This window comes from Lissotriton vulgaris, chromosome 7, assembly GCF_964263255.1.
Source record: "Lissotriton vulgaris chromosome 7, aLisVul1.2, whole genome shotgun sequence".
NCBI lineage: Eukaryota > Metazoa > Chordata > Amphibia > Caudata > Salamandridae > Lissotriton > Lissotriton vulgaris.
In genome coordinates, this window is record NC_141695.1 from 1668506397 (window position 1) to 1668519210 (window position 12814).

The following is a 12814-nucleotide window of genomic DNA, read 5'->3' on the forward strand; positions in this document are numbered from 1 at the left end:
GTTCACTCTGTGTTTGTTGTAAATCCAGTCCAATCAATAAGTTCAACGCCTCTTAGTTCAACAACAGTCTTTCACAGCTTACTTGGTGTGTTCTTAAAATTAGATCCATGAAGTAAGAAAGAAATGTAAAATCTAGCTACCCTGCTTTACAGGAAGTCAGTTTCAAACGTTCCACAAAAGTTAGAATTCTCAGTGACATGTTTACGCGGGACATCCCTTCTCCAGGAGTCCAAATTCTGAAACCTTCCATGTGGAAACTGTGGGTACAAAAGCTCCAAGTGGCACAGATTTCAGCATCTATCCATGAATGTCATGTTGGGTGAAATACGTGTCTACACTGTTTCTTTCCGATAGCTACAGGAATACTACCCCACCGCTGCCCAGCTACACATCCTACATCATGTGAAAGCCTGTCACTGCTGGGACCTTGTAATATAGGGGAGCAGATAGGTTTATGAACTTCCCAGCAACATGTAAGGCTTTTTGCTTGCACCAACTCCACAGGACCATTGTTCCTGATGAGGTAGAATAGGCTATAGCCTTAATGCCCGACCGAACGGGCTTTACCGGCCTTTAACAAGGGAGTAGGCCTTTGATAGCCGGTAGAGCTCGCAAGGAGGGCTCCAAGGCTATTAGAACAGTCCTCCCCTAGGAGGCAGAATGTTCTAATTAGTAAAAAGAAGGGTCTCTTGGAGCCCGAGGTGGTTTAAATTCACCCGGGCTCCGGTAGTCAAGGTAGTCTCTGCTAATTCTAGTCAAAGGCCAACCAGAAACAAGAAATTTAAATAATACTTACCCTGTAAGCATCTGTTCCTGGCATGCAGATCTATGTGTACACATGCTGTGCATAAGTCTGACATCTAGTGTTGGGTTTAGACGTATTTAACTTGTTTTTCTTCTAAGAAATCTCAGAGTCAAAAGGCATAGTGACCAGTGGCGGCTCCTCCTTTATGGCGGAAGAGCATTGTTCCACAGGCCAGCCTCAAGTTTTGAATAATAAAACAATAATAAAACTAGTTTATTATCGTTTTATTTTTCTTTCATTTAACCCCTTTGCTGCGGCGGCTATTCCGCCGCAGCGCTAAGGGGGTGGAGCGGCCGCGCGGCGGTTCCGTGCTTGTGACGGAAACGCTCTGTCACGGCTCGCGGGTGAGCTGTGCTTGTGACGGAACGGTTCCGTCACGAACCCGCCCGCCCATTAAATCGTCAGCGCAGGCGCGGAATTCGCGCAGTGCAGGCACGGCGAGCGTGCCGTGACAGAACCGTTCCGTCACAAGCACAGCTCACCCGAGGCTTGTGACGGAACGGTTCCGTCACAAGCATGCAAGGGGTTAATGAGGCTTAGGGGCTGGGCCATCAAGGGGTAAGTCAGGAGGGGGAGTGGTGAGCACTGACTTCAGTGCGTCTGTGGGTTTGGCCGGCAATCTCAGACCGGCCAAATCCACATACACAGTGAAGTTGTCTCCAACCCAGCTGCATTGCTTGGCTGAAGAGAGCGTAAGCAGAGGCTCCCAGTCTTCCTGGGAGAGCATATCCTTGGCGCTCAGGCCAATCCCGACGCTGCTCTCATGCATGAGAGCAACGTCAGGATTGGCTGCAGGGGAGACTGGGAGCCTCTGTCTGCAGTAAAAATAAGCAGAAGAGTAGCGTTTTGGCAGGTGCAATGTGGCAGGTAAGTTCTTTTAAAAAATAGTTTTCTTTGCCCCCCCAGTCTACGTCTGCCCATCCACGTCCGCCACCCCGCTATTCTGACTGCACACCAGCCGCTACTGATGGTGATGCCACCTATTACTGGTAATGCACATGGGCATCTGCTCCACTGTTAGATTGTTTCTTTCCACTGTCGGGTTCAGACATACATTCTGCGAGCAATGGAGCGATGCCCTGCACTGGGTCGATGCCCTGCACTGGGTCGATGCCCTGTGCTGTTTACCAGATGCTAAATTAGCTGACGGATCAGCAGAAAGGATCAGTCTTAAGAGCTTGTCTAAATTTAGGATGATCTACAAGAGTCCTGACCTTAAGCGGGAGTGTGCTCCAGTACTGAGTTGCGTACTTAGGATGCCCAACCCACCCTCCTCTTTAGTGTTTGGGACCACTTCGGTGATCCTGTCGGCTGATCAAGGGGTTCATCTTGGCATGTATTTTTTTAATAGACACCTGAAGAAATGTGGGTCTGTTTTATGGATTGCCTTATGGGTGATACAGAGGACTTTTAACTTTATGTGTTTACTTACTGGCATATAGTGTAAGGCGATTCGGGCAACAATCAATCAATCAGTGACACTTATAAAGCGCGCTACATACCCGTGGGGTCTCAAGGCGCTGGGGGGGGGGGGAGCCGCTACTGCTCGAACAGCCAGGTCTTCAGCTTCTTCCTGAAGGAGAGGTGGTCTTGGGTCAGGCGCAGGTCGGTCGGGAGGGAGTTCCAGGTCTTGGCGGCCAGGTGGGAGAAGGACCTTCCTCCTGTAGTCGCTCTTCGGATGCGGGGGACGGCGGCGAGGGCGTGGTTGGCTGATCGGAGGTGGCGTTTGGGAGCGTAGAAGTTGACTCGGCTGTTGAGGTAGCTCGGGCCTTGGTCGTGTAGGGCTTTGTGTGCGTGGGTGAGGAGGCGGAAGGTGATTCTTTTGTTGACGGGGAGCCAGTGAAGGTCTCGCAGATGTCCGGAGATGTGGCTGGTTCGTGGGATGTCGAGGATGAGTCTGGCTGAGGCGTTCTGGATCCGCTGGAGTCTCTTCTGGAGCTTGGCGGTGGTCCCGGCGTAGAGGGCGTTGCCGTAGTCCAGTCGGCTGGTGACGAGGGCCTGGGTGACGGTCTTCCTGGTCTCGGTGGGGATCCACCAGAAGATCTTCCGTAGCATGCGTAGGATGTTGAAGCATGCCGAGGAGACGTTGTTGACTTGCCTGGTCATGGAGAGGGAGGAGTCCAGGATGAAGCCCAGGTTGCGTGCATGGTCTGTCGGTTTGGGTGCGGTGCCCAGGGCGGGAGGCCACCAGGAGTCGTCCCAGGCGGAGGGAGAGGAGCCCAGGATGAGGACCTCCGTCTTGTCCGAGTTCAGTTTCAGGCGGCTGGTCGTCATCCACTCGGCTACCTCTTTCATCCCTTCGTGCAGGTTGGCTCTGGCGGCGGCGGGGTCGTTGGTCAGGGAGAGGATCAGCTGGGTGTCGTCGGCGTAGGAGATTATGCTGAGGTTGTGTTTGCGTACGATGGCCGCGAGGGGGCTCATGTAGACGTTGAAGAGGGTGGGGCTCAGAGATGATCCTTGGGGGACGCCGCAGATGACTTCGGTGGCCTCTGACTTGTACGGTGGTAGGCGGACTCTCTGTGTTCTCCCGTCGAGGAAGGAGGTGATCCACTCCAGCGCCTTGTCCTGGATTCCGACGTTGCTGAGGCGCCGTACTAGGGTGCGGTGGCAGACCGTGTCGAATGCCGCGGAGAGGTCTAGGAGGATGAGGGCCGCTGTTTCTCCATTGTCCATCAGGGCTCGGATGTCGTCGGTGGCGGCGATGAGGGCGGTCTCGGTGCTGTGGTTGGCTCGGAAGCCGGACTGTGAGGGGTCGAGGGGTCCGTTCGTCTCGAGGAAAGCGGCCATCTGCTTGTTGACGGTCTTCTCGATGACTTTGGCTGGAAACGGGAGGAGCGAGATGGGGCGGTAATTCTTGAGGTCGGTGGGGTCCGCTGTTGGTTTCTTGAGTAGGGCGCTGAGTTCGGCGTGTTTCCAGCTCTCGGGGAAGATGGTGGTGTCGAGGGATGTGTTGATGATGTCTCGCAGGTGGGGTGCGATGACAGCGTCGGCTTTGTTGAAGACGTGGTGAGGGCAGGGGTCGGTCGGTGATCCGGAGTGGATGGAGTTCATCGTGCGGATGGTGTCTTCGGTGCTGATCGGGGTCCAGGCGTGGAGGGTGGTGGTGGGGGGTGGTTGTTCGGTCATGGTGTGCGTTGGTTGGTTGTTGAAGCTGTTGTGTATGTCCGCGATCTTGTTGTGGAAGTATGAAGCCAGGGAGTTGCAGAGGTCTTGCGATGGGGTGATGTCGTTGTTTCCTGCGCTGGGGTTGGAAAGCTCTTTGACGATGTTGAAGAGTTCCTTGCAGTCGTGTGCGTTGTTATCCAACCGGTCTTTGAATGCTGTTTTCTTGGCGGCGCGGATCAGCTGGTGGTGTTTCCGGGTGGCAAGTTTGAAGGAGGTCCTGTTGTCCGGTGTCGGTTCCCTTCTCCAGACTTTCTCGAGGGCTCGGCAGTTCTTCTTGGAGCTCTTGAGTTCGTCGGTGAACCATGGGGCTTTCTTGCTGCCGGGTCTGCTGGGCGGGGTCCTCAGTGGGGCGAGTTCGTCCGCGCAGTTGCTGATCCACTTCGTGAGGTTGTCGGCGGCCTGGCTGGGGTTCGCTGAGCTGGCAGGAGGGTGCTGGCTCAGGGAGGTGGCGAGCTGGTCTGCTGTGATCTTGTTCCAGCTTCTGCGGGCGGTCTGTTGCTGGTGGTGGTGGGTCGTTGTTTTCTTGAAGGTGAAGTGGACGCAGCTGTGGTCCGTCCATTGAAGCTCTGTGGTGTGGCTGAAGTTGATGTCCTTGCTGGATGAGAAGACAGCGTCGAGTGTGTGTCCGGCGAGGTGGGTGGGGGTGGACACCAGTTGCTTGAGTCCCAGGTTGGTGAGGTTGTCGAGCAGGGTGCTGGTGTTGCGGTCGTTGTTGTTCTCCAGATGGAAGTTGAGGTCTCCCAGGAGGATGTAGTCAGCGGAGGGGAGGGCATGTGGGCTGACGAAGTCGGCGATGTCCTCGCTGAATTGTGTGCGTGGTCCAGGGGGTCGGTAGATCAGGGTGCCTCTGAGGGTGGTGTTCGGGTTGGTGTGGATCTGGAAATGTAGGTGTTCGGCGGTGGTCAGGGAGTTGTCGGTGCTGGTCGTGAGACGGATGGTGCTCCTGTGGATGATGGCGATGCCTCCTCCCATCTGGTTGGCGTTTCGGTCCCTCCGGACGATCTTGTAGCCCTCTGGGATGGCGATGGCGATGTCGGGAGCTGAAGAGGCGTTCATCCAGGTCTCCGTGAGGAAGGCAACGTCTGGAGCTGTGGTGTCGAGGAGGTTCCAGAGTTCGATGGCATGTCTGTGGATGGAGCGGGTGTTGAGCAGGATGCACTTGAGGTGGGTACTGCTGGTGTTCGGCTTGGTGGGTGCTGGTGCGAGGCAGGTCCGGATGCAGGTGAACTTGCAGGCGTGGCAGCTGAAGGGTCCGTGGGTACGTCGTGGAGAGGCTTGATGGCATTCTGGGAGTCGGCCGGTGTTGAGAGCGGTGAGGGTGGCGGCGGAGTACGTCAGGCGGGTCGGTCGGGGTCTTCGTGGGCCAGGGGTCCTGGCGCTGGTCGCGATCCGGTCGCGGACGGGCGTAGACGGGCTTACCTTTGGCGCGCCTTCGGCGCACAATCGGCGCGCCCGCTGCGCGTGACCGCTGCGCGTCCGCACGGTCGCCATTTAAGGCGAAGTGCGCGGGTGGGCGGAGCAGCTGGGAGGCGGGAGCGGGGAGGGAACAGAAGAGAAAAAGGGGCGGGGCCAATGGCGGTGGCGGGAAGCGAGAGCGGAGGGCGGCGAGGTAGGCGGCCAATCAGGAAGGAAACTGGACACGGCACAGGGGATACAAAGAAATTAACAGGCACAAATTTAGGGCAAAACAGATAAAAACGGCAAAATACGCGAGCAGACGGCAGAAACAGACAAGCACAAATTTAGGGCAAAACAAATAAAAACAGCAAAATACGCGAGCAGACGGCAGAAACAGACAAGCACAAATTACGGGCAAAACGAGGAAAAACAGCGAAATACGCGAGCAGACGGCAGAAACAGACAAGCACAAATTTAGGGCAAAACAAGGAAAAACAGCAAAATACGCGAGCAGACGGCAGAAACAGACAAGCACAAATTTAGGGCAAAACAACTGGGAAACCAGAGGGGAGCGACCACGGCGTCAGCGAGGCCGGCGGCGAGGCAGAAGGCAGGCAGAGGGGAACACACGCAGCAGCTGGTGGCCGTGCGGCGCGGGGGTGTCCCACAAGACACCCCCGCGCAACAGAAACATGATCTTTGCAGCCTAATCCCACGAACAGATGAACAGCAGTATACTACAGCCTTTGCAACTTGACTATCAGTTGTTTATTTATTTCTAAATACACACTGTTCTCGCAGTATCACAATACCAACCAATTAGACTTTACGAGTAATGTCCAGGTACCTATATTTCTTCCAAAAGCTGTAGATGGCAAAACCTGCACAAATCACTTTGTTAAAGTATGTCTCCAGAGACATTGAGTTATCCATCCACATGACTATTGTTCTTGACTTGATTTGTTGGATAGGGGCAGAGGCATAGTTCCACAGGCGTTGATTTGTTTGAGTTTTAAATAGTTCTAGCACATCCGCACATCTATTTCAACAAGGAATGTTACTGAAACTTTTTCAAGTAGAATGTTATTTTACCATGTCCCCGCCTCTTCAGAATTTGGGTTGATTTTGAAAATGAGCTGGTAATCATTATGATGTTAGGGCTTCTCAGTACTTTTATAAAATATAGAAGGTACAGGCTAATGAATAAAGGTGAAAGGGCAGACCCAGGGAATCTAGGATCCCTTACTTCTTCTTCAAGATCTTTTGAATTTGACCATCTTAATTATTCTTTAAAGGCCCAAACCGTATCAGTCCAATTCTCTTACTGTGAAGAAACTCTGTCACCCAGGACACTTTCATCCATTATCAGAGGGCCCACTCACTGCGAAACCATTAGCAACTTCTTCATAGTTTTCCTGCCTGGTGTAGGGTATGAGACTCGTCCCATTAGTCTTTCGACCCTTCAGTTACATGCCTACTCAATCACCCATATCAAGACTACAAACTGGCCAAATTGTGTTCTATGTTTTCTGTATGATGCGGCCTGTGGACTTGATGGTTCTGAAAATTGCATTGTTCGTTGACTGCTACCAGATGATTCCATGGTATTGGGGACACCAGGTTCCATGAAAAGACTTTTCTTCTACAACTGTAGAACAAAGAAAAAACAACTTCCAGAATGCCTTGCACTGGCAAATGGATGCCTAGGACAGACAATATTTGGTATCCTCAGCAATGCAGAGTCACTCAGAGAATTTTCACTTGCACATACATGTGATAGACTACTAACTGCTTTTTAAATCGGGAACAAGAGCATCTTATGTTTCCTGTTTTGGCAGAGTGGTCGAAAACAACTGAGGTGGTATTGATCATGGCATTGTTCACAATTGCACTATAACAAAACGAGATTCCTTTCTGTGTTATTCGACTTTAGTTTTTGTGACCAACAGGTCTACACTCAAGTTTTATATTACTTGTGTACAGAAAAACGGTTTAGGTACTTATTACTACTGGGACACTCTCTTCTTTTGAAGATCGTTCACAATTGCACTACATAACTGCAAACAGATGGATGGAACACATATCCTTCCTATGACAGAAGAGGGCTCCACCTTGCCCATTGCCATGAACAAGGTGCTAGCTTCACCAGAAATAGCCTTTAAGCCATGTCCAACACGGAACTGAAGCCCTAGGTGCCCATTTTTCACAGCTTTATATTGACCACCTGTTCATAATTCCCTTGGACAGTGCATTTTATAGACTTAAATGAGCTGTGTATTATTGCCACTTTAACGGATGGCAAAATGGTGGACAATCCCTCTTGCAGCCCTCTACTTCGAGACTGCACCTACACCAGTGAGGTGACTACAGCTGCGGTGAGTGACACTGTTCCCTACCGAGAAGGGCTACCCTTATTGTTGACATTGCCAATGGCGTTGAGCGGTGAGAGCAGAGTGATGGTGCAACGAGCACCCCATGTGCCTAATTTGTAAAAGAATACATGCTGGGGCCAAAAGATTTGCTCAGAATCCTGTGGTTGGCGCTACTGAATATCTGCGAGCCAAATACCAAGTTTGTAGAGTTGGGCTGCAGGGTTATTGTATGAAGTTTTCAGGTTAATTACAGCTTCAGACGGGCGCTGTGATTAACCTGAAATCTTTAACAAAGCCCCACAATCACCCCTCAGCCTAGCTTTGTTAAGAAAAGAAATGCAGCAACTCTACAAACACGGTGTGAAAAGCACACGTCGTGTTTGTAGACTTGCTGAATTTCTCTACTTGAGGGCAGCTGTGGGGTGATTTATACCTTTCTGTGCTTGGCATAGTGTGCCACCCTACTTGTATTTTACGGTTTCTGTCATTGCATTCAGATATATGATACACCAAGTAACATCATACCCAGGGCTTTAAGTGGGATGAAAAAACGTGGGGGTCTCGCAAAGGTGAGGCCAGTGTAATTAAGGCTCTGGCTTAAGACACATGAGCTAAAAATCTGTACTTAGCATAGTGTACCGCCCTACTTGTATTTTGCTGTTTCTGTCATTCCATCCAGATACATGATACAACAAGTAACATCATACCTACAAGTCAGGACTATTGGCTTTGTCAATGGTTGTTAGCGGCATAAGATAAATAAGCAGCAACTATGGCTTGTGTGTAATATTGAAAAGGCTTCAACTTAAAGCCCTGGTGGCATCACGACAATGTTGCTGCTCCTGAGTTTCAAAAAGAGAAGGGAAATACAGAGAGAAAATGACTCTCTTTAAAGGATTTCCCATCCCCTACAAGTACGGTGACTAGAGCGTGCAACCCAAAAAACAGGACATTTCGCTAAAATGGAGGAAGGACCACAAATGTATATCAATAAAGTGGCAAATAATGACAGTCCTCATCCTGATAGAAACACAGAACAGGCACTAAGAAAATAAATAAAATGTCATTTTTAAACCCAGCATCATGCCTGTTAATTAAAATGCCTTCTTATAACAGCTGCTTACTGGCCCTGCTTTGGAACACCTAAAAAACATGCCTCTCACTGTTTTTAGTTCACCCTCTCAAAAAATCAGGACATGAGCCACTTTCCCCGAAATCTGCCTGGACAACTGTTGAAAACCCGGGATGGTCCAGACAAATCCGGGACACCTGGTCACCCAACCTACAAGGCTCACCAGGCATGACATCATGCCCTCACTTCTCTACTAGTGAGAAGTGAGCAGTGTGAGCATGCGCACAACAATGTGCCAGCTCTCACTGCAGTCTGGAAAAAACGGACTGCCTGTGCCAGAGCATAACACAGAGCCCGATAGAGACCTGTTTTGAGGCTCCCTTTAAAAAACTGCCAGTGCTCAGCACCGGTGAGACCCGGCCCACTTAAAGCCCTGATCATACCTACAAGTTGGACTATTGGCTTTGTAAGTGGTTGCTAGTTGCAGAAGATAAATACGCAGCAACAATGGCTTGTATAAATTAAATCCATCTGAATTTGAAAGCAGCGAAACTCTCCAGCCATCTTTCTAGTTGTGATTAGGCTGCCAATGACAGAGACTTGCTTGAGTGTCTGTTATAGTCACGCTGGTAGTACAGTTTCAACAACCCTTTTTGACAAAATGAGACATTTTAACAAGAAGCAGTTTGACTGTTAATGAGCTTCGCTTTGTTGTACTTGCATATATTAGGGTGAAAGGGGGTGATCTTCTGTACAAAACTCAGCTCTGAAATTCATCAGGTTAAGCAGACTCTCTTGTAATAGAAGCTTGTCATACATCTAGTAGTGCAGCTTCCGTACTGTGGTTGGGACAGAAAAGTGACAAATGGAAATTCAACAGTTGGCTTGCTTCTGAATATTTTTCAAATTGTAGGATGATTATTCTTCCCAGGTTTAATGGGGCCAGAGGAAGGAAGAAAGGGGAAATGTTTGTGGTATTTCTCTATTTTTTTAATGTAGGTGCTCATTATGGCATGTCTGAAGAATAGACCAGATAAACCTTGACCCAGTGAGACACTGATGATGGTAACAGTAATCTTGAGCAGTGGAGGATCAGAGTCTTTTTTAGGGTCGTAATTATTGTTCTATTATTGTCTTGAGAAACGGACATCTAAAAGAGTGTGTTTTTATGCATGATCTGTGACCTGAGCATTCCACGGGACTAGGTGATGTACCAGTGCAGTGATGGTGCAGGTTTGCACAGATCTCGTGTCAGCGTTGTAATGTTGGTCTAAGTTTGTATTTTTTCAAGGATTTGAAAGTTGGCTAGCAGTTCAGTGATCACTTTTCTCACCTATAAAAGCTTCTACGCGCACTGCCCACTCCAAGTCATCCTGTTTCACTTCATCTGATAGTTTTTTTGTTAATTGCAGCTCCAGACGGGCGCTGCGATTAACCTGAAAACTTTAACAAAGGCACACAATCACCCTGCAGCTGCGCTTTATTAAGAAAAGAAATGTGACAACTCTACAAACATGGTGTGTAAAGCACAGGCCGTGTTTGTAGACTTGCTGTATTTCTCTTCTTAATAGAGCTGGGGTGCGGGTGATTGTGTGACTTTTTAAACTTTTCTGTGCTTGGCATAGTGTGCCCCCCAACTTGTATTTTCCTGTTTCGGTCATTGCATCCAGATATATGATACAACAAGTAACATCATACTTACAATTCGGACTATTGGCTTTGTCAGTGGTTGTTAGTTACATGAGATAAATAAGCAGCAACTATGGCTTTCATAGAATATTGAAAAAGCTTCCACTTAAAGCCCTGGTGGCACCACAACAATGTTGCTGCCCCTGAGTTTCAAAAAGAGAAGGGAAGCAAGTGTTAGTGAAGAGAATACTCCAGACAGATGGATCAGTCATTTACACACTTGCAGCTGCCATCTGCTCAGACCTGCATCTTGGCAAGATTAAAAATCTTGGCAAGGCCTAACCAGCCTTCCACCCTTTTTAGTTTGTTCAGGTGAGCACGGTTACATAGAGCAACCGTTTAGAAATGACAAGATGGCAAAAAAGGATACTTATAGAACCCCCCAACGTCGATATGCAGAGACACTACTTCTAAAGCATTGCCATACCACACTCGCTGTCTTCTCTGACATATCTTTTGTCCTGTTTTCTTCCACTCCCCAGCTGCTCTCGCCGTCTCCTTCACTTCTTTTTCTTCTTCCTCATATCAGTCCCGCTCCACGTTTACCCACTATCCCCTTCTCCCCATCCCATTCTTGTCTCTATTTCCCTCTCACTGCCTGCTATTTGCTTTCTCTCTTACCGGTTTTCCATTCTCCATTCTCCCTCCCAGTTCTCCAAAGCCACTGGCTGTCTTTCTTTCCATCCCTCTCTTACCAATTTCTCCATTACCCCTTCCCCATTTCTCGTCTTTGCGCCCTGACTTTTTTTCTACTTTGTTCCTCTCTCCCCCTTTCTCTGACACTAAATCCTATTTCTCACTAGACTCCTCTCCTTTTCCTTCAGGCTATGTTACAATTTTAAAAACACATACCACTATTCCTGAATATTACGTGGAAGCACATTTAGAATTTGGACGAGTGTGCCTCTGCTGTGTCGGTGACTTGGCCAAAAAGGACATGAAAAAGCTGAAATTAGATCATAAACCCAAAGCTGTTCAAATCAGGGGCCGCGGAAATAAGCTTGGCCCTGGCACTCAAAATCCTTAAAATGTCCCTGTGCATTTGTTAAAGTTTTCATGTTCATCGCAGCACCCATCATGAGTTGCAATTAACACGAAAACCTTAACAAATGCACACAATTACCCCGCAGCCCAATTCTATTAAGAAAAGAAATGCAGCAACATAGCTGCCAAGGTTTCAAATTGCAATGTGGGATGTTTTCACAATTTCACTGTAATTATTAGTGCCATTTGAACAGGGCCAGCTTTAGCGCTGGTGGCGCCTGCTATGACAATGTTTGTTGGCGCCCCAATAACCACCTCAGCCACGGATACTCTCATTACCAACCTTTAACAAGGACCCTCGTATCTTCAAAACCCTTCTCTCTTTCACATTTATTTTGTTTAATAGCGCCATTAATACCAGTGTAAGGTGTTAAGCACTTTACATCGCTTACACATTACACATAGACACTGAATCATAGTGTGTAAATCAATGTATTGGAAATATTACATCAGACAGAGGAATAACATTTCCCTTCTTAACAGAGCTGGGCTGCTAGGGTATTAAGCAAACGTTTGTAGTGATATTTGGCGCTGCACACACGCGCAGTGTGGTTCCTGGCACACATAGCCACGGCTGAAGCGCACAGAGACCCTACACTGCCGCACACAGAGGAAAAAAATTAGAGGGAACATTGGTCTGAGGCATGTCCATCTTCACACATGAAGTCCCCAACTAGGGTGGTGCGCTGAAGATCATCCATGGTTTACAACACATTTTTGGAATTTGTGGGTTGGCTCATTCACTCATAACTTAAAATTTCGAGTGGTGATAGGTTGTTTTATTCCTGGGAATTTATGGCTGCAAGTTATGCAAAAGTGTGAAAATTAGGGGTGCCTGGAGTGAGTGGTCAACAGCAAGGCACTACATAGTCTGTATGATGACTAGTGAAAAACACAACACAGGATGCATGGGCGTTTTTGTAGAAAAGACATGATGATGCGAGGTGGCTTTGACGGTGGTTCTCTGCTCTGAGACTCTGGAGTGAAGATGGCTGGAGTCCAGCTGAGCGTAAGGTCATGGCTAAGCCTCTGAGCCATAGAAATGGAGACGGAAGGGAGCAGCAGCCAAGAGGAGCCATTTTATCAAGATAAGGTTTCACGCTAGTGACGGTGCTGAGCATGTAACAGGAGGCGGCAGCAAGGCGAGAGCCTAGAGGGAAGGACTGGAAAAACAAGCCCCTGCCAAGAGGGAGCAAGCAAGCAAAGCAAACATATGCGAAGGGAAATGGACCAGGGGGTGGGCTCTGGGAGGGCACAAAAGGACAAGAG

General features: G+C 49.0%; 1 protein-coding gene across 3 annotated transcripts in view; it reads right to left on the minus strand.

Moving 5' to 3' along the window:
* MYLK2 (myosin light chain kinase 2) overlaps positions 1-12814 on the minus strand; it is a 200944-nt gene that overhangs the window by 48520 nt on the left and 139610 nt on the right. The window lies entirely within an intron of this gene.